The following is a 21,335-nucleotide window of genomic DNA, read 5'->3' on the forward strand; positions in this document are numbered from 1 at the left end:
TCTATTTGCCCAATGGTGCGCCGTTAAGTGAAAGTCGCTAAGTCACGTCTGACTCTTTGCAACCCCATGCACTATAGCCCGCCAGGCTCCTCTGTCCATGGAATTCTCCAGGCCAGAATACTGGAGCAGTTGCCATTCCCTTCTCCAGGGGATCCTCTCAACCCAGGGACTGAACCCGGGTCTCCTGCACTGCAGGCAGATTCTTTACCGTCTGGGTCACCAGACGTTCAAGGAGGCTCAACTCAAAACCACAGAAGACCCTCTCACCTCCCTTTCCTTTGACTTTTTCATGTCCTATGCTTTCCAAAGCATCTCCTTCAGCAAAAGTCCTCCTAACTCAACATGTCCTCCATCCCTAGCCCAGTAATGTCACAATCTCGCCTTCCTCTCTGTCCGAGCTCTTTAGAACTGTGGCAACTTTAAATCTCCTCCAACTTTTCATGTCCAGCCCCTTTCTACTCATTCTCCAATACCTGCCAAAAATGCAGGAACTGACCTAGTAAAATCAACTATTCTAAGGGACAGGGGAAAGAAAAGAAAAAGAAAGAAAGTGAAGTCGCTCAGTCGTGTCTGACTCTTTGGGGCCCCATGGACTGCAGCCCACCAGGCTCCTCTGTCCGTGGGATTTCCCAGGCAAGAATACTGGAGTGGGTTGCCATTTCCTTCTCTAAGATGCTCTCAAATGAAAAGTCTCTTTGGTGCACTGAGGGAAGGCGAAAGTGTATGAATGCTCCCAAATGACTAATTTCTATCCCATTGAGTTAAATACCTGGTCTGCCACTGACCTCTCTACCCCCAAATTGCTGACTGATTCCATGAGAAGCCAGAGTCAAGATGAGCCAATCATACCCTTCCCTAGACTTTTATAACATTCCCATTCAAAACTGGCTATTAAATTGATGTCTATAGCCTGAGGTGACAAAATCAAGTGACTTTATTTGAATGCAGAGGAATTTAAGAGAAAGGGAAAAATGGAAATAAAGAAATCTCCTAAGAGGGGTTGGTTTTCAGTGACGGTGGAGTTACTGAATATAAAGATTTGGTGATCTACTTTACTTTGTCCCAAGTAACAATTCTAAGTACTTTCAGGTTGCTTCCTTCTAACACATAAACCAATTGGCAGGGAACCAAAACAACTGAAAAGCTTGGCTCTAATCCTTGGGTACCTCTGAATACAGGTACACTTCTGTGGATGGAATTGTTAGGTGTGGAACGGTGCTGGTAGTATGGGGTGTAGTTATCTCATTCTCCGGCAAGTTAAATACTGGGAAATTAGACTCTTGTTAGTGTGTGCAAGACAAGGTGCCTGGGTTTAGGCTGCCTGAGTTCAGATCTTAGTTTTATCACCTGGCAGGCTATTTTTACCTCTCTGTGCTTGTTTCTTCATCTGCAAAATAGAGATAATAGTGTATACCTTTAACAGGTTGCTGGCAGACTAAAATGAGACAATGTATGTAATGTGCCTAAAATAGAGCCTGATATAGAATCAGGGCTTGGTAAATATTAACTATTACTGTCAATTGCTGGGTTATTTTTTTGATGCCTGAGATAGTTAAGGAAGAGTCCTTTAGAAGGATGGGTAAATGACAGTTTAGCTGAGGATTTAAACTGTGGAGCAGACTGAAGTGGAGACTGAACTGGAAGGAAGCATTACCTAAACATGAAATCCTATGGTTACATTTATAAACCAATCTTTGTTATCCCAGTGAATAATAATATTACTCCAAAAAGTCATGATACCTATTCAGGATTAGGAAGGAGAATGAAACTGCAGATTTGAAGTGAAAAGCAATAGGGACTTCCTGGTGGTCCACCGGCTAAGACTCTGTGTTCCCAACGCAGGGGGCCTGAGTTTGATCCCTGGTCAGGGAACTAGATCCCACATGCTGCAACAAGAGCTTTCACGCCCCAACAAACATCAAAGATCCTGCAAGCCACAACTAAGACCCGCCACAGTCAAATAAATAAATAAAACTAAATATTAAAAAAACACAACAAGACTTCTAAACTTAAAAAAAAAGCAACAATTATTTGTTGAGCATCTGACATTTGTTAACAGTGTTCTAGGCACTGGGGATAAACAATGAACAAAACAGAGAAATATTCCAGCTCTTGTGTAACTGTGTAAATCAAGATGTAATTTAAAAAAATTAGATGGTGCTAAAGGATCCCATGATATATCTGATACATGAACCATGTGGAAAAATGAGGAACTAAAGTTGTTAAAGACAATTAGCTATTTCAATAAGCTATGGTGCTTTACTAGGAATTATGACTTAAGATCTGTTGATCCCCTTCTCCAAATCTGAGGATTAGCGATTCACTAATTTTTTAAAAAAATCAATCAAAATCCATTTATAAGGGATAATCAATTTTATTTCATATTTGAAAGAGCAACATAAGCATGTTGCTCACGTTACATTCGGAGTGAAAAATCCTGAATGTGCTCGTGGTGACTATAGCTGTTAACACTGTATTATATCAAAATTTTCGAAGAGCATAGAGCTTACATGTTCTCTCCAAAAAGGAAAAAATAGATAAATAAAGGAGAGAGAGGTATTTGTGAGGTGATGGATGTTAACTAACAAACAGAGGGAAGTCTTCCACAATGCACAGGTATTTCAGATCACCAGAATGTACATTTTAAATTTATGTCAATTTATGTCAGTTATGTCAATCACACTGCAATAAAGAAAAAAAAAATACCTATGTCCTTATTTGATTAGTCGATTAAAAATACATTCCTTTTCCATACTGTATTTAAGAGACTGGATCAAGAAGAGAGATACTCGAAACTGGGAAATGAGAAAAGGAAGAGGGCCATCAGATGAGAGAGCAGAAAAAGAAGGAAAAAAAGGGACAGAATATGGAAAACATCAGAATATTTTAAAAAAAAAAGGGGGTGGGGTGGGGAGTAAGAACAGAGTTAGAGTAACCTGGCAATGCAGGACACGTGGATTTGAGCCCTGAGTCAGGAAGAGCCCCTGGAGGAGGAATGCCAACCCACCCCAGTGTTCTTACCTGGGAAATCTCATGGACAGAGGAGCCTTCCGGGCTACTGTCCATGGGGTCACAGAAACGGTTGGACATGACTGAGCAACTAAACAATAACAAACAGAAAGAGCAGGGATGGAGGGGCAGGGGGAGGGTGGAAAGGAGGAAAGGAGGAAAGAGACGGGGGCAGAGAGGCCCAGAAAGCAGAGCCAGAGGAAATGGCCTTTCCCATTTCAGCTCAGCTGCTCTCTGTGGATACAGACTCAGAAAGGGCCAGCACTGGTATCTTAAATATTGTGTGGAAATTAAGAAGCCTCCACAACTACTGAGCCAAAAAGTATTCACACTGGTAATTACAAAAGGATGTTGTTGCCTTCGGGAACTTGTCTTTGTTTTTTTTTCTCTAAACTCACACTTTACTTTCGTGCTTGTGTTTATAGTAGTTTCCCATGTGAAGTGCTTTGTCCACCATATTGTTCGATGAACAACACTCAACAAATATTTATTGAATACAGGGCTTCCCAGGTGGCTCAGGAGTTCACCTGCCAAGGCAGGAGATGGCAGGAGATGTGGGTTCGATCCCTGGGTTGGGAAGATTCCCAGGAGGAGGAAATGGCAAATCCGCTCTAGTATCCTTGCTTGGAAAATCCCATGGACAGAGGAGCCTGGGGGGCCAAAGTTCGTGGGGCCTCAAAGAGTCGGACACGACTTAGCGCTGAGCAGGCATGCATCACTCCTACAGGAGTCCCGTTCTCCGGATCCTCCCTAGTACAATCAATCTGTGCTCATCTGAGCTGCTCAAATGTTGACAGCAAGAGTTTGAGACTGTCATAACTAAGTGAAATAAGCTGAATAACAAAAGTTATTTGAGCTTTCATCCACACCAAAATGGAATCCCAGAGACATTCCCCACACGGGTAGCCGCGCCTGGTCTTGTTTGGCCTTTGCGTTACACCACAGGAGTGGGGACTAATGATTTAGGGGTCAGCAGACTGCCTGTGATTTATGTAACTTGCTTCTGCAGAAATCTGCGTTGCCTGTGCAAATGTGACATGGAAGAGGAACTTCACAAATAGTAAAACAGGGAATAAATGACAGTCGAAAAGGCATTTGAAAACAGTACTTTCTTTAAAAAGAACTGGGGAACTCACTGCGCAGGTACGTTTAAAAATCAAATTTGCAGGCAAATCTAGGGAAATATAATTACAAGTAATGAGGAGAATGGCAGGCGTTGCTGTTCCGACACGGTCAAATAAGAAAGAGAAACGTCATCTGCAAAAATGCTGCAACCACTAGCTGTATACCCGAAACTTACGCAATACTGTCAATCAACTACACTTCACCTTAGAAAAAGAGAAAGAACTCTGTTTTTCTAAGTTAATGTTACAGAACACAGAATCACCTTCACATTGGAAGGGACTTTATAAGGTCCCTGATTCATTTCTCCTATCAAATAAGACCTCTTCACAGACAGCCATTCAGGTTCTGCCTAAATCTCTCTACTGACAAAAGCGCGCACTTGGCACTCACACGAGAGCCCTCCCCACCTTTGAACAACTGCAGTTGTGAGATTTTTTTCTTTACACTGAGCTCACGTATGCCTCCCTTTAATTTCTAGCAATCCTTTGACAATCTACGACCTAGGAGCTCCATAAGGGAGAGGAGCAACCTGCCTTGCTCACTGTTCATGGAGAGCCAGCACGATGCGTGGCAGGGTAAAGTGCCATAAAAATGGGCCATAAAACTGCTGACACGGCTACCGACTGCCCTGCAAGACCCAGTCCCTACGTCCAGTCCATCTGTCCTTTAGGGCAGTGGAGTTCTAGCTCAGGATGAAGGCATTTTTCTTTTTAATCTGTTGTGGATCCTTTTATGAAATGCAAAAAAAAGCATGTGCCTCAGTGTCATGACAATATAGACTTTTTTTTCCCCCATTAATGATGTTTGTCATTTATTTTTTAAATTTGACATATAGTTGATTCACAATGTTGTGTTACTTTCAGGGGCACGGCAAAGTGATTTAATTATACATACATATATATTCTTTTTTCAGATTCTTTTCCACTATAGGTTACTACAAGATACTGACTATAGTTCCCTGTGCTATACAGTAGGTTCTTGTTGATTGTTTATTTTATATATAGTACTGTATCTGTGCTCAGTCACTCAGTCAAGTCCGACCCTTTCCAACCCCATGGACTGTAGCCCACCAGGCTCCTCTGTTCATGGGATTTTTCCAGGCAAGAATCCTGGAGTGAGTTGCTAGTTCCTACTGCAAAATACATAGTATATGTATCTACTAGTCTCAAAGTCCTAATTCATCTCCCCCTTCCCTTTTGGAAACATAAGCTTGTTTTCTACCGTAAACGTCTGTGAACGCTTATCCTCATATCTGCGCTTACCTTTTACCAAGTCGGAAACCGACAATGAGCAGAGCAGCATCAGGGCAGGAGCCATCTCCAGAAGCTGCTTCACAACAGCCCTCTCCTTTTGTCTCTTTCTGTTCTGACAGGCCCTCCTCTGTCCAGATTTTGCGATAGCCTCCTAGCTGCTTGCCCTGCACACTATTGCCAAATGAACCTTCTGATTAAATCATCTCACTCTTCCCCCCAAGACCTGGAATCCCAACCGTCCTTACAAGATAAAGCCCACACTCCTTTGCCTACACCCCAGAACCTTTCTCATCCCATCTGAAATCTACACCCAATCCCATTTCTCACTCCTCGCACAGACACACGGCCCACTTCCGCTGGGATGATCTCTGCAGAATGACCTCCCAAGCCTGTGCTTATTCACTAGTCCAGGCTTCGTTTTCTTGCCCTGGAAATTCTTTCCCCCTCCTCTTACACCGTCTCAAGCCCTGAACTTTTTTTGCTTCTGCGTAAAATTCACGTACATAAAATTAACTGTTCTGATGTGTGCAGTTCAATGATACTTGGGACATTCTTAAAGTCATACAACTGTCACCTCTATCCAGTTCTAAAACAGCTTAATCTCCTCAGAAGGAAATCTCGCACCATCAAGCAGTCACTCCCCTGGCCCCCTGTGCCTCCAAGCCCTGGCAACAAATAATTTGCTTTCTATCTATATGAATCTGCCTAGTCTGAGTATTTCATATTAATGGAATTGTATTTTGATTCCTTTTTCTTTTCTGGTATATTTAAAAGTCATTTTCCATTTTTCCAAAGTTAATTTTTATTGGAGTACAGTTGCTTTACAATGCTGTGCTCATTTCTACTTTACAGCAGAGGGAATCAGCCACATGTCTACATCTAAGCCCTCTTTTGGATTTTTCTTAAGCTTATCCTGTCAATTCCTCAATTTTCCACACATAATCCAATGCCCATCTCCTCTACAGGCTTTTCATGGGCTTCCCCTCCACTCCAACTGATCTTGCCATTCTCGGAATTTTTGCAGCACTTGTTTTCTGCTTTCTCCAGTCCTTCACCACACACTGATCTGGATTTTTGGTTAACTGCTTCAACGTTGCCCCTTTTCGACTCACATAGCTTCTAAACTCTGAGGTCTAGGAGCTTTGCTGTCTCCCTTTGTGCCTGCAGCCTACTGAACCTGGACGTAACTCATTGTGTCTGGCTGCGCGTGAATGAGGCGCAAGTGAAGGACGCTCAAGTCTGGATCCTCAGTGAGAGCCAGCTCCAGGCCCAGGTCAGTCCTTATCCTTCCTCCTGTTGTGGCCTCCTGCCTGCCATGTGCTTCTTCCTCAGTGTCACAGGTGTAGGTATGGGACACCTCTTTGCCCTGGTAGGAGATGAACAGGTGTGGCGGCAGGAGGATGATGGCAGGCTGCCCAGGGGTGGAGAGGGTGCGAGCTGCTCGCACTGATCTCTTGCTGAGAGACTCCCACCTTCATTCCCCAGGCACACATGCAGCCCTATGGGGAGAAGCGGGCGTGCGGAGAGGTCACAGGGCCACATGAAAAAAAAAAATGTTCGCCTGTTTGCTTTGCTTTCATATGTAAATCGGTTCCTTTGCCTGGTATTTTGATTTGAAGTGGCTATAAACGTGTATCTACCTTGTAAAAGGAGATTAACTGTTAAACAATTATGGTGATAATACTTGTGATGCACATATGAAATAGCTGAGCATATAATTATTCTATACATTATAAACAAATGAATAGGCCGAGACCAGGTAGTGTTTTATCTAACAATTGACACAATGTTTGAAAGGGAACCGGTTTTATTTTCTGCATGAGTAATAAATCTAAGTAACATTCTGGATCCTACATCAGTAGGAACTTTTCTCCCTGCTGTAGTATTAAACTGAATTTGCTACAGTTGCCACTGGAAGTCTTCAAACAAGAAAGCAAAAACGGCGCCCTGGCCCTCAGGCCATTTAAAACCTGTTCTTCTGACCAGGACAAGAAAAAGATCCAACATAGAATGCTAAAGTCTATAATTAACATTTTTTTTTTCTCTTTCATATCCCATTTTGCTCACTTTAGCAGAGCAAAATGGAAATTTCTTCTGGCATTAATTTCATATCACTCTGTGTAACCAAAAATGTTAAAATAGAAATAAACATTTTTAGAGTAATTTAGGGAATTCCCTAAATATCAGTAAAGAATCTGCCTGCAGTGCAGGAGACCTGGGTTGGATCCCTGGGTTGGGAAGATCCCCTACAGAAGGGAATGGCGACCTACTCCAATATGCTTGCCGAGAAAATTACATGGACAAAGGAGCCAGGTAGGCTACAATCCATGGGATCACAGAGAGCCAGACATGACTGAGCAACTTTCACTTCAAACTAAAGATGTGCAGAAGAGCAGCACTAAGAAACCCACAATGAAACAGCACAAAGCAGTCCTCAAAGTCAAACCAAGTTTGAAAGCATTTATAAAGTAATGACAATGTGCTCAGTCCCCTGCGCTGTGGGCTGTGAATTAGGGAAGGTAAGCAGGGCATGTACACATGAGAAGAATAAAAAGATCCTCAACGCTCATTTCTACTCTCTAGGAATTCATAATTTTGCTTGGTACAGAACTTGCACATAAAACTTGTAAGACCTGACTGCAAACAATCAGCAAATGCAATGAGTAATATAGAATCTGGAACGTGTTAAATTGCATTTCAGAGTAAATCTCTTCCAATTATGTTTCAGCTAAAAGTAAAGTTAGTCTGCATTTTCTGAGTTTAATAGCTAGTGGCCAGGGTGAATTATTTCATAAGTATGTTGTATGACAAAAGAAATCCATCTGACACTTAAAACTTACTGTGTGGGGCAAAACCAAGATCTTTGTGTGTATGTGCTGTGCTTCGTCAGGATCAGAGATGGTTCTAGCAGGTATGCACACATGGTCAAGGGCACACGAATCATGCGAATGGCCTAAAGACACGTCATACCAATGCGCTATGTTCCGTCACTTAATAATCTTAACTTTCACTGAGTTCGGTTATTTGCCTGCCTGGTGCTAGATTCTGATTCCCTTCCCCAATCTGAAAAGCACTGGGCCACCAGCTATAAAGTCATGTCACCAGGTGGGCAGATTTTGCTTCCTGTATAAGGAAACCTAGTGCTGGAAAGCGAGTGGTCATCTGATAAACGTCCACAGAGCTTTGAATAACTTGTAGTGGAATTTGTAATGTCTGAAGGCTTTGGTTACATCTGCATTGAGATGCACTCTAATATCCCATGTCTATATGAGAAAATATTAATTCTACTTAACTTCATATAACTTCCTTCAAAATCTATTTTCCTTACCATTTGTTTCCCCCAAAGTTTCATGTTATTTAGGATTTATCTCTAAGTGGTCAGTAAGACATTTTCTGAGAATTTAAAAACAGAACTGAAATGGTAATCGGACAACTGGGTCTTGAGTACAGAAGTTGAAATAGCTGTAATACTTACACTGACTAAAGGACAGTCATTTGAAGTAAGAGCAGGGTCTCCTTTTACTCAAACATTATATTCTAAATATTTAAAACTTCCAAATATGCTTTTAAAAGGTAAGTTGCTAACTATTTCCCAGGGGAAAAAAGTATTGTTGTTGTTTTTTAAATTTTAATGGGATACTCTCAGTGAAATTTGTTTCACATTTTTGTTAGGCGTAATTCATTTTTCTGATAAATAAGGTTATGAACTAAATTCACTTGGATAGTTAACCACTTAACTATATCCGTTTGGAAATGACTATGAAATAAATACTCCTTCTGCAAAGTGAATCAGCATCCTATTATTTGTATTTTCAAGAAAAGTTAATAGCTTATTAGCAAAAGATGCATCCTTATATCCTTTGCTAGTAAACTCTGTTGCTAAGAGAGAAATGAAATAACACAATAATTACATTATTCATTATGTGTGATACATACTACGTATGTATAACCTAAAATAATATAAGAGATTTAGGAAAAATATTCAAGGACACAGGTGTTCCCCTCCTTCACATCTAACTCAAAGACAGCCACCCAGTTCCAGGCTGGCCTGGCAACGCTGCCTGGTCACGAGGCAGGAGTTACACTATTGCCTGCTCTTAGTCATCATGTCTCCCACTAACACCCTCGTTAAATCTAGATAACAATACTCATGAATGTCAGGAGGGATATCCTTGTCTGTTTTGTTCACTGCTTTAAACTCCTTCTCTAAAACAGCTCTTGGCACAAAGTAGGAACTCAATAGATTTTTGTTGGATAAATAAATCTTCACTAAAAAGGAGCTTCTCTGTCGATTTGTTCTTGGGAGTGGGAGGGTCATCTCCAGGTTTGTGATAGCTGCTGAGGTTTGCCTTGGGCCGTATTAAGGATTAAATCATCAGAAATGGTGGCAGGGGAGGGGAAAGAAGAGAGAAATAGCTAATATCCCTGATATAAAGTTTCTAAAATAATGTTTAAAACTTTGTTTTCATTTAGATAAAGGCTATTCTAAAGGCATCAGGCTGATATAAATTTCTCAAAGGAAGTTCCAAAGAAAGTGACAAGAAAAATGTAACCTGTAATCTGAGTTGAAGGCAAAATTATTTAATTTTCCCTCTGGGATTTTCTAGAGCAATGCAACAGAAAAAGGGAAGAAGTATTCAATTCAAAGGACATTGCTGTGTGTGTGTGTGGATGTGGATAGTATACACATATATATTGCTGTGTGTGTCTGTCTTTTACTGTGTTCACGCTGAGGTCTGACAAGATTTTGGGAAACCTCTACTCATCACAAATTATATCAAGGTCTCATAATAACCATTTGTAATAGAAGTTTACCCTTTTGTGCTTCTGCATCAGCTATTTATGGTTACCAGTTCAGAATTCTATCCGAGTTAGAAGACAAACTATCCCGAGGTTATTTAATTTTAGGGGAAAAAAAATCCATAATAGATATACATAGTTTTTAGAAAAAGACTTAAAAGGGGATAGCTGGAAAGTAAAATAACTCAGGAAACTATTGTTTAAAATAGCTGTTGTTTGGTGGATGCTAAAGATCAAATAGAGCACAGGCCCAAAGGAATCAACAAAATCAAACCGTATGTGTGACTGAGAAAAATGAAGAGGCTGTAACAAAGATGGAGTATCTTTTCCTCCCAGAGACTAGTCCCGCAGAGTACAGAGAAACCCAATGTGTGAGAGAAAACTAAGTGTGAAATAAAACGGGATATAACAGAAAAGAATTCACGTACTGTCTCACATTATCTTCAATGGCTTAAAAGCAATAAAACAGCTAGAGGGTTCTCAATGTTCAATTTACTCTTTGCTTGATCTTTACTGATCAGGGTCACAGACGTACTAAAAAATAAAAGCAGTAAATGTAGGCTTTTAAGTATAGAAGTAATTTTATATTAATGGCTAAACTCTGGAAAAGAGAGAAAAGCATAAGAACAAACAAAAAGCCTTCCATACCTATTTTAAAATATAAGATACATTTTTTCATAACTTTTGCATTGTCCCTTCATATGCACATTTATATAAGGTTTCAATCAATGGTGCACATACATTCTTTATGTTACTTTTTTAAAAATAGTGTTCAAGTTTGCTCTAGTTTTCCAATTTGTCACTGACAATTACATAACATTCCACCTACTAATTACATCATAATTTACTTAAGCATTCCACTGCTGTTGAATAGTTATTTCCAAATATTGGTTCCTATAGCAATGCTTGTATGAAAGTCTTTGTGTATGTGGCTTGTCCTATATCCTCCACCTCTTTGGAAAAAAATCTCCAAAGTAGGGGTACAGCAGCAGATGGTGCAATATTTTGCCCAACTGCCTTTTTAGCAGGCGGAACTAAGTGATAATGACAACAGCTATACATAAGAGAACCAGTTTCTTCAATTCCTGAATCACAGAATTTTAGGATTAAAAAAAAAAAAATCTATCATCCTCAATCACTAGGACTGCTAGAGTTTCTACGATTATGAAACTGGAACTGGAGTTTACAAATCTATTTCTTGTAAGTCTGTTTAATGTGGGTCCTCCAGGGCTAGACCATCCTCAGATACTGTATAAAATCCAGTCTCTGAACTTACAGACTGGGGATTGCTGGCAACCACGCTAAGGTAAGGAGAATCAGTGATTCTCCGACTAAGCAGATAGCCGGCTAGCCTCTACGGACACAAGCTTATCCAAAACAAGACTGAGTCTCTCTAACTAATAAAATGTCAGACCAACAGAGCCAACTGACAGGGTGATCTCAAGAGCTTCTATCACTACCTATAGGGTAATACATCAAGAGACTTAACTATAGGCAAGAGCGAGAACAATCCGGACTAACTGCGCTGCGCACTGGGCTCCAGGCTCTCAGATGGGACACGGGGCTCAGCTGCAGTGAGAGGTTCTCACACACTACACGAGAGAATCCCCTGCAGGGCTTGTCGAAAGACAGATTATCAGGCCTTATCCCTAGAGTTTCTGATTCAGTTGGTCTGGGGTGGGGCCTGAGAATTAACATTTCCACCGAGTTCCCAGACACTGCTGCTGCTGCTCCAAGGACCACTCTTTATCATAGACTTATTTCTTGATTCTTTCAAAAGCATGTATGAAGTACCTAGTGAGTACTGTGCTATGTGCTAGAGACAGAAAGATGAGTAAAACCAGTCAGTCCTGCTTCAAGAAATTAATAATCTATGTTTTTGTAGACATTGTACTGCTCTCGTCCTGAAAGTCAACAAACTGGGACCTTGTTGAAAACAAAGTTTAAAAGTATATTGCTTTTAAATAAAACTAGGGTATTTCTAATTAGTTCCAAATGCTTTAGGAAAACATGTAGTAATCCTACATTGGCAAAGGCCTGGGTGTTTTCTTCACTCTTCCGAATTTTCTGAACATATGCAAATAATTTGCTACAGTGTCTTCTTCGTGTTTATATATATATACACACCATTCACGTTTGTTCTCTTTCATAACTTCATCCACCACATAAAACAGAGAAAGATTTTGTATAAGTACTTGTCCATACACAATCAAAACCTTGTTTACAAAATCCAGGTAATTATCAACCGGCAGAAAAACACAACAGTAAGTACGGTAGGACTTAGGGATTCTCTGATGTAGATTTAGACTTCAGCAACACTATGGGAAAGTGAACCACACAAGCATGCAGTATGCTGACTTATACCCATGACGGTGGCCTGTACTGAACTGTTCAACACTGCCTATCAGCTGACTCACAGAATTAATGAACTTGCTTTCGAGGTGGCTACTAAGCTTCTATTTCCATCAGATACACATTGATTTCCTGGAAGCATTTTTGGCAAAAAACATAAAAGGAAAAATAAAGTATATATAAAATTTTATGATCTGAGGATTTGCCAAAGTCTTAAGCATTAGTTATACATCTTTGGCATATCCTTTTATGATGTGATTGAGAGATTCCTCTCATTTCAATCTGTTAGAAAGCTACCTTATAAGTTTGGAAGAACTAACTCAAGAAGGGACTAGATAATTTGTCTAATGTCCCAGAGAGAGGAAGACATAGTCAGAAGTAATGGTCATATATCTAATTATACTAGCCAACTACCAACTCCTAGAGCCTTAAATTTGATAAATTTCTTAAACTGACATTTAGGAATGACGATTTGTTTTTTCTGAAGGAAAAAATGGTTCAAGGAAGAATTACAACACATGTTGATTTTGGTTTTTAGGCCAGGCCGTGCAGCTTGTGGGATTTTAGTTCCCCATCCAGGGACTGAACCCAGCCTCTGGCAATGAGAACACAGAGTCCTAACCACTGAACCGCCAGGGAATTCCCCTGTGTTGATTTTTAAGAGAAAAAAATATGCCTGTGTGGGAGAATATATCCTTTTGTGTCACTATCTCAAGTGACTATTTTCAAATTTGGTTTCATAAAGGCTGGTTTATGGAGAACTGGGGATAGGACTCGCTTTAATTTTATTCTGCCTTCTCCTGATGCCCTCTTTACATTTCAAGTGTGTTTATTATTCCTTAAAAGCTTTGCCTGCAGGTAGCAAGCAAACCAGGAAACTAACCTCTCAAATTTTTGCTGATAATGTCTTGAAGAATTAACCCTGCTAGGAATATTGGCGTTTTGAAGGCAGACTCCAAACTTTCAAAGGACACAGGCAGCGGAGGCGAAATGATGGTCAGTGGGGTGGGGTCAAGGTGAAGGAGTTCTTTCCAGCATCTCGCTGCTGCACGAGGCAGTCTTCATCATTCAGTAATTATTTCTTAAACACACAGGATGATAATATCCTCTCTCCATTCACTTGCTGGGGCTCTCTCCGGAAGCAACCTAGAGCGCCCGAGACAGCGACAGTGCCAAGCAGCAACTTTAGAAGTCAAAGCTGTCCTAAAAGTTTCTGATGTCACCAAGGCACAGGGTAAATTCTTAGAAACCAACCCCTTCTATTCAGGTCTCTGTACAATTACTGTGCAACCCGCTGAGTGTGGGAAGTGAGTGCACACAGACCTCTTACACTCCCACTCAGGGTATTTCCCTAATTTTCTCTCTCCCTCCTAGCTACCTTCTCCTTATCTACGGTAATCTGTGCAGAATTCACACCCCGGGCCTATGCTAATCTGAACTCTTCCCAGAAGGTCAGGAAATGTGTCTCAAAGGGTCTTATCCACATATTACAATTCTAGATGAATCCACGAATTGAAGTGCTTCTTAAAAAAAAAAAAATCAGTTAAAACTAGCAATGAATTTATTTTCTAAAAAAAAAAAAAAAAACCACTGAAGTGAAATAAAAACTGTTTCTTAAGACACTGAATCAAATTGAACTAAACTTATAGGATCGAGTGTAAATCCTCCCTTACGGTTTTAAATCTCCATTGTAAATGATTCATGGTGCATGAACTGATGACTTCATTTCTTTCCTTTATGTCTGAAAAATCGCAGTACAGAAAGGAAACCCATCCCCAAAAAGACTTTCAAGTTGAGAATGGCCTGGTCACTGGAATAGCTGAAGGTGTAGCCATGGCTCTGAGAAAGCCAGAGAAGACCCATGAAGAGAATGGAAATGAGGGCTGCTCCCCACTCCCCAGCTGCAAAGGGGGAACACCCATCTACAGGCATGGCCCAACCCTTCTTTGTCCTCTGCCTCCTCGTACTTTTAATGAGGTCCCCAGTTGGCCTCTGTAGGTGAACTGGGAACAGAGTGGGGTTCAAGCTGAGAGTCAAGGCCGTTACTTTCTTGCATAGGAGACAGTTCACAATAGAATGGATTTTTAAACAACCCATAAGAAGAATTTAAAATTTATTGTCTGGACGATGCACCCTTAATTACATGATTTTCCAATGAGTCCCTACTAGTAAACTGGTGGGTTCCTAGGAGGCATGCTCACTTTTCAAGTCGCTAAAAGCCTATGTTTTTGGATATGGCTTCTTAGAAGGAGCCCCATGTTTTATGACAAGCACGGTCCCTATTTATTCTTTAAGCTGCGACACTAAAATGTCTTTTGATCTGAAGGATCATAGGCCTCAGCATAAAACAAACACACATTAAGCATTCACAGTATATGCCATAAAAATATGTAAAGACTAAAACTTCATCAAATAAAAGCACAGCTTGCGCCTTCTAAATGCGTGAAGAAGCAAAAACGGACACGAACGACTACACACTGTGTCTACACAGGACTCACAGAGATATTATCAACAGGACAAAAATAATTCTTGGGCTGATTTTTGTCCGGAGTCACCAGAGAATAGGAAATACAGGTTTAAACTGAATAATGATGAAATATCTTATTTCAGAAACATCTGATAAATTGATCACCACATGGCAAGCATTCTCTTCTGTTCATTGTTAACAAGAATCTCAAAATTAGTACTAGGGTGAACTATTCATATGTGTTGAAGAATTAGCTCAATTAAATTCAGGGACAAGGTCAAATCATTTAAGATACACAGATTTACTGATAAAGTCTTAAAACCATACAAAAAAAGAGAGCACGGAACAATAATTCCAATACTTTTCTCATTTACACTGATAAGGAAACGGAGAGTTAGACAGGATAAATGACTTGTCTCACTATAATAATTAAAATAGTTAAAAATGTAAACATTCACAGTCTGAGTTAAACATTTGTTATTAAAACACAGGAGTACATTGGCTGTTGAAGAAAAATACTAATAATATATAAACCTGTTTTTTAAAATAAAAAATAATTTAAGTATACTCTATTGTCGGTGATAGTTGTCTTCACATCTCCAAAAGCTTCCCCCCAAATACAGTCTACTTTATTTGAGCTGATTTCAAGAACCTACAGTAGTTTAGGTAAATAAAAATTAGAATAAGTTCGAAAGATATGCCATAAAACTCCCCCAAATCTACCTCTGTGTTGTAATAAAATACAAATAGTAAATGACAAAGCCGGGGAGTATTAAAAATAGTCTTCAATTTAAAATTTTCATCTAGAATGCTATGATACTAACTGAAGTTTGATACACTGGGGCTATCTATACTTGCAAAGTGGTTGTTTACAGATCTTATTATATTTTTGTGGAGTCAAATTAGATCAGTTTCAAAGGATTAAGCTTTTTAAATCACCACCCTTTTTGTTGCTTATAGGCCTTAAGAGAGAAAGCAACAGCTCAAGAGGTCAAAAGCAGTACAGAGATCTGCTAGGAAAAATAAAAGCAAGTTAGAAATTCAGTTTAATAATTTTGAAGGTGGTGGGGGACACATGTTTATATCCATAGGCCAGTGACTTTTAACATTTTCTTGATTAGGATTTTTAAAAAATTCTTTACAGCCGATACTTATTTTTAGTGGAACCCCAAACTTCTTTCGGTATACTTGCCACATTTTATGACATGATTATATTTCCAAGTTCAAGTGATAGTGAATTCAGCAGAACATCCACAAATTAGAATGACCAGCATTTTCTGTTCTGCTCATTGGGCACATACAAACCCTATGAAAGAAGCAAAAGTAACAGACCAGGATATATAAAACATTTGTAAAGTATTATTTTAATACTGTTTTCATGAAACTCTCCCGACAGTAAAACACCACTTCACAATTTGAAAACTAAATGAAATGTATTATTAAGACTTGTGTGCGTTTCCACGGCTGTGCCATTTATACAACTGTCCAATACAAAATCATCTTGATAATTAGGAATAGTAGCAAACATCCTTATTTAAACAAATGCTTTTTTTTTTTTTTTACTGATTAAGAGCAATTAGCTATGATCAGTAATGTAATACATGTTCCTAAAGTCATGCTTTCTCCCTGTATAAATTTTCATACACAGGGATAATACAGTTTTAATGTCATAATTAATATTGTGATTTTTAAAAAGTCCTATGTTAAGTCTGTAAAATGCCGTTCTGAAAAATATACAAAGAAACGAAGAGTAAGGAAACAGTCCCCTCAAAGAAAACAGCAATATTTATTTAAAATGCCAACTGCAAAAATATGTTCAAGGTATTCTAAGTTTAATAAAGAAAATGATGCAGGTGGATATTTTAGTTTTAATTTAAAAATAAACTATATTATTTTAAATTTAAAAGCATGAAAAAAAAGTGCCTAAAAAACTTAGCTTAGAAATCTCCAAACCTTTATAACCTCGCTGATGTCCCTTTTTTTACAGTAGTTATCATAAAAGCAAGAGACAAACGTTTAAACGTGAAAAAGAATTTTGATTTAAAAATTAAATCACCAGTTTCTACCCCCTTTCCACTGATTTGCAGGAGATTGAGTAGGTGGGTCATTAATTGATCCTAAGATCTTTAAATTTAAGATCTAATTATCAGCAAGTGAAGTATCACATGTCATTAAAATTTAAATGAAGGATAATGACAAGAAGTACACAGTAAGACTATAATGGATGATTTTGTAACAATCCTCACTTTTTAGCTAACGGCATTCATTTAAGCGTTTTGTATATCAGAGAAAACTAAGGTGCCTATTAACTTCACAGACTGAATCCGATTGAAAATAGGCAACATAAAAACTGTTCTCAAATTTGAAAAAGATCTTTTGAAGTATCACCCGGAAAGCTGACTGGCAGCATCTCTGTTTTCTACAGACCTTTCACAGGAGTGGAAAGAATTTCTTTAAGAGAGAAGCTTCAGTGAACATCTACATGGGTCTCTATTCCAGAAGGGTTTTGTAAAAGTCATCTAGACGATCATGAGGTCCTGTTTTCAGTCAGCGATTGATCCCTTAACTATGAATAGGAAGACTGCCACCCAACACCTGGGGTATGTCCAAGGTTTGCCCAGTGCCTTCTAAAGAGTGTTAGTCATTGCTCTCTCAATATCTCTAACTACAATTTGTTTCACGAATGATAAAAATAGTTGACATGAAAATAGTGTACTTCAAAACCAAGTTTCTCCAGCAACAGGTTTCAGACAACTCAGTTAATCATCGTGTCTGGTTTTGTTTTCAGACAATGATCTATACAAATCAATTTTACATGTTAACCTCAATCTTGAAAAAAAGAAAACTTTAGTTTTTCTTCATGACAGACTGCTATGTTCTTTTAAGCTTTCTCTCCTCAAATAATTGACACTATTTCCCCAACCCTTACTCTCAGACCCAAGTGAATGAAATTCTCGCGGTAAAACAAGAGCACGACCAAATAATAACAACAGAATAATCATCACCACGAGCCTCACGAGCAGCGTCCTGCAAATTTTGGACACGCATCACCAACAGAGTGATTTCAACAGAGTGCAAGTACAGAGTAAGCCGACTCACCTAAGCAAGGGGACTTAGGAAGAATTTAGAGACGCAGGCTTCTGATCACCGGCGGAGGTAAAGGCCCCTTCTTTACCTAACCACTGACCTTATATAAAAGCCGCAGATAGGTTACTCCCAGTTTCAGCCTCCTTACCTTAGGCTCCTCCCCTAACACCGAGGCAGAAAGTACCACAGATACACACCCACTTTCCGCCCCCTGCACGCAGGGACTAGAGATTTCGGTGAAGCCAGCCCTGCGTCCACCTTCCCCGGTCAGGGCTCGGCAGAGCGGGAGTCGAGCCCGGCACGTGGAGGAGCCGCCGCACCGTCCGGCCACCTTCCGGACCGCAGAGCGGGCGGGAAGGGCCCGCGCTCTCCATCCGCTGCCCGCGGCGGGCCAGCGAGCCCCGCGTCCCGCGCCCCTCCTCTCGGCTCACGGCCAGCCCGGTGCGAGAGCGCGCCCCCCGGCTCCGCCCGCCCCCAAAGTGCGCCCCAGGCTTAACTGTCACCGCGACCCCACAGCGGTCAGCCTGGGCGCCGAGACGGAGCCGGACCCCCGCGGCCGCGGGACGCGCCCGCACGGGATCCCGCGCCGGCGGGGGGCGCTGGGGTACCCCGGGCAGCGGCTCCCACACCACTCCCTCCCTGGCCCCCGCGCCCCGCGCCGCGCCCCCGGGCCTCGCAGACCCGCGCGCCCTCCAACCCTGGACAGGCGCGCGGGGCGCGCGGGCTCGCGCCTCGGGTCGGACCGCAGCTCTGCCCCGCGCGCGTCGCCCGCGGCCCGTGCCCTCCGCCGCCCGGACGTCTCCTCAGGGCGCGACCCTCGGCCGGGACGGGACCTGTCAGCCCGGGCGCCGCCGGTCCACGGCCCCTGCCGCCCCCGGGGCCCGCTCAGCCCGAGACCCCGTGGGCCCCACCCCGCGCCCTCCTCAGCCCGGGTCCCCGCGCCCGCCCCCGAGCGCAGCGGGGCCGCCCGGCTCTGACCTGCGCCGGCGGCCTGGCGGCCCGCTCCGGTGTCCAGGCGGCCGCCCCGAGCGCCCCAGGCGGCGGCGGCTCGGGCGCGGGCTCGCGAGTGCGGCCGGCCCCGCCCGCGGCGGCCGGGGCGGGGGCGGGGGCGCGGGGCGAGGGGAGGGGCGCGGCCGCGGCGCCGCCGCCCGGCGCACAGTAGGGCCCCCCGCGCGCCGCGCCCACCGTCTAGCGGGCGAACCTACTCTGCGCCCGGCCCCGCCTGTTCCTCGCTGCCGCCGCTGGGCGGCGGCCCCGAAATGGTCCCGTTTTCCTTGACGAGGGACCGGCCGGAGCCCGGGAGGATGCCCGCGGTCACGTCGGGGAGAGCCGACGAGGTGTGGGGCTCCCGAGCCGCCCCCTCTCCCGGCCCGCGGCTCTCGCCTTCGCACGGTGGTCTGCGGGTGTTTTTGTTGTTTCCCCTCAAGTCCTTTTCAGTAACATCAAAATTTTAAAAGGAAGAAAGAAAGAACTGAGGACGTACTAAGGATCACCTGTTTTATTTTTTTTTTAATCCCCTACCTAATGACGCTGCACACTTTCAGCTCCCCGCCCGGCCACCCCCACCCCCACCCCACTCAACACTCTCGCATTTCGTATTTCCCGCTGGTATTCGTGGTTCACTTAAAGTGACAAAGTTTGATTGTAAAAATTTAAAGTATTCCTTAAACTCGTTGACAGAATTTTTGAAATTCTTTTAGCAGTGTTTCTGACGCCGAGGGAGCCGGACACTTGGTGTGTGTGGGTGGGGGGTGCGAGTGGGGCGGGGCCTGGGACTCAGGTTGGGAGAGTGAGGCGCAGTTTGGGTTCCAGCTGCCTCGTGCATGGACCGGGTGGACTCTGGGCACCTTCGTTTCCTGCCTCTCCCGTGAACCTGTCCAAAGCGGGGCTGAGAGATGGCCAACTAGAAAGCCTCTGGTCTTCTGGACATGAGGCCTTACTTACCGTGTCTGTTTCCGATCCTATTTGCTGAAAAGCACACCCTGTTCTGAGTCTGGCAGTCCTTGGGGAGCGAATAGAGCCCGTGATTTCAAGAAGCGTTATCAATTACTTGCCCACGATGCTCTCCACCTCCTTAGCATCTTAATTTGGCCGGTTCTTTTTCCTCTAGGGAAGCTGGTTCTTGTTTGCAGTTACAAGTAAAATATCGTGAGGATGTTTATCATCTTGGAGAACGTTCAGAATTTAATTCAACAGATCCATCTCCTCCGCCTGGCCCATAAAACAGGAAGTTGAAGAATCATAGCTCTTCTACTACTACTGCTAAGGCGCTTCAGTCGTGTCCGACTCTGTGCGACCCCATAGCCGGCAACCCACCAGGCTCCCCCGTCCCTGGGACTCTCGAGGCAAGAACACTGGAGTGGGTTGCCATTTCCTTCTCCAAAGTGTGAAAGTGAAGTCGCTCAGTCGTGTCCGACTCTTAGCGACCCCATGAACTGCAGCCCACCAGGCTCCTCCGTCCATGGGATTTCTCAGGCACGAGTACTGGAGTGGGGTGCCATTGCCTTCTCCAAATCATAGCTCTAGAGGGACTTAAAAGAAGACCATCACCGAAAAACCCTACTTCCTTGCCTGCCAGGTAGGTAGACAGTTTGACTCTGGCTCAGTATTCTCTGCTCAGACATCGAAGTGCTGCATGCGTCCCTCTTCTTGATCGCTCCAGACTGCCAATCTGCTTAAAAAAAAAAAAAAAAGCTGAAATATAATTTGTAGAATCTGACATTTAAATAATCTAATTTAAATGTACAACCCAATGATTTTTAGTTTATTGACAGAGTTTTCCCCCGCTTGTATTGCGAAATAATGGACATATATCACTACATAAGTTTAAAGTGTACAGCATGATGGCTTGATATATGGTATGTTGTGAAATGATTACAATAGGTTTAAGCAACATTCATATAGCCACAATAAAAACAGAAGCAAATGATTCTCCTTGTGATGAGAACTCAGGCTTTAAACTCTTAATAACTTTCTTAGTATCATACAGCAATGCTAACTATAGTCATCATGTTGTGTGTTACATCTCTAGGACTAAATTATTATTTCTTCCAGTCTTACTGAGATATAATTGACATACAACACTGTCTAACTTCAAGGTATATAGCATAATGATTTGACTTATATGCATCATGAAATGATCATCACAGTATAAGTTTAGTGAATATCCATCATCTCTAGTAGACTTAAATTATTTTATAACTGAAAATTTGTACCTTTTGACTATCCTTTAATTCCCCCCC

The 21,335-nt window shown here is 42.2% G+C and overlaps 1 protein-coding gene across 8 annotated transcripts in view; it reads right to left on the bottom strand.

Annotated features, from left to right (window-relative positions):
* Positions 1 to 20,715, bottom strand: part of PPARG (peroxisome proliferator activated receptor gamma) — a 124,477-nt gene extending 103,762 nt beyond the window's left edge. For 2 of the 8 annotated variants that reach the window (XM_069561002.1, XM_069561007.1), the window contains exon 1: positions 20,038 to 20,715. The gene's annotated coding sequence lies outside the window, so the exon portion shown is untranslated. Of the gene's footprint in view, positions 1 to 18,105; positions 18,254 to 18,290; positions 18,676 to 19,071; positions 19,370 to 20,037 lie in introns of those variants that run through there. The other 6 variants (XM_069561000.1, XM_069561006.1, XM_069560998.1 and 3 more) reach the window with 5 other exon arrangements.
* Between the last annotated feature and the right edge of the window lie 620 nt (positions 20,716 to 21,335).

Source organism: Ovis canadensis, chromosome 19, assembly GCF_042477335.2.
Source record: "Ovis canadensis isolate MfBH-ARS-UI-01 breed Bighorn chromosome 19, ARS-UI_OviCan_v2, whole genome shotgun sequence".
Taxonomy (NCBI): Eukaryota; Metazoa; Chordata; class Mammalia; order Artiodactyla; family Bovidae; genus Ovis; species Ovis canadensis.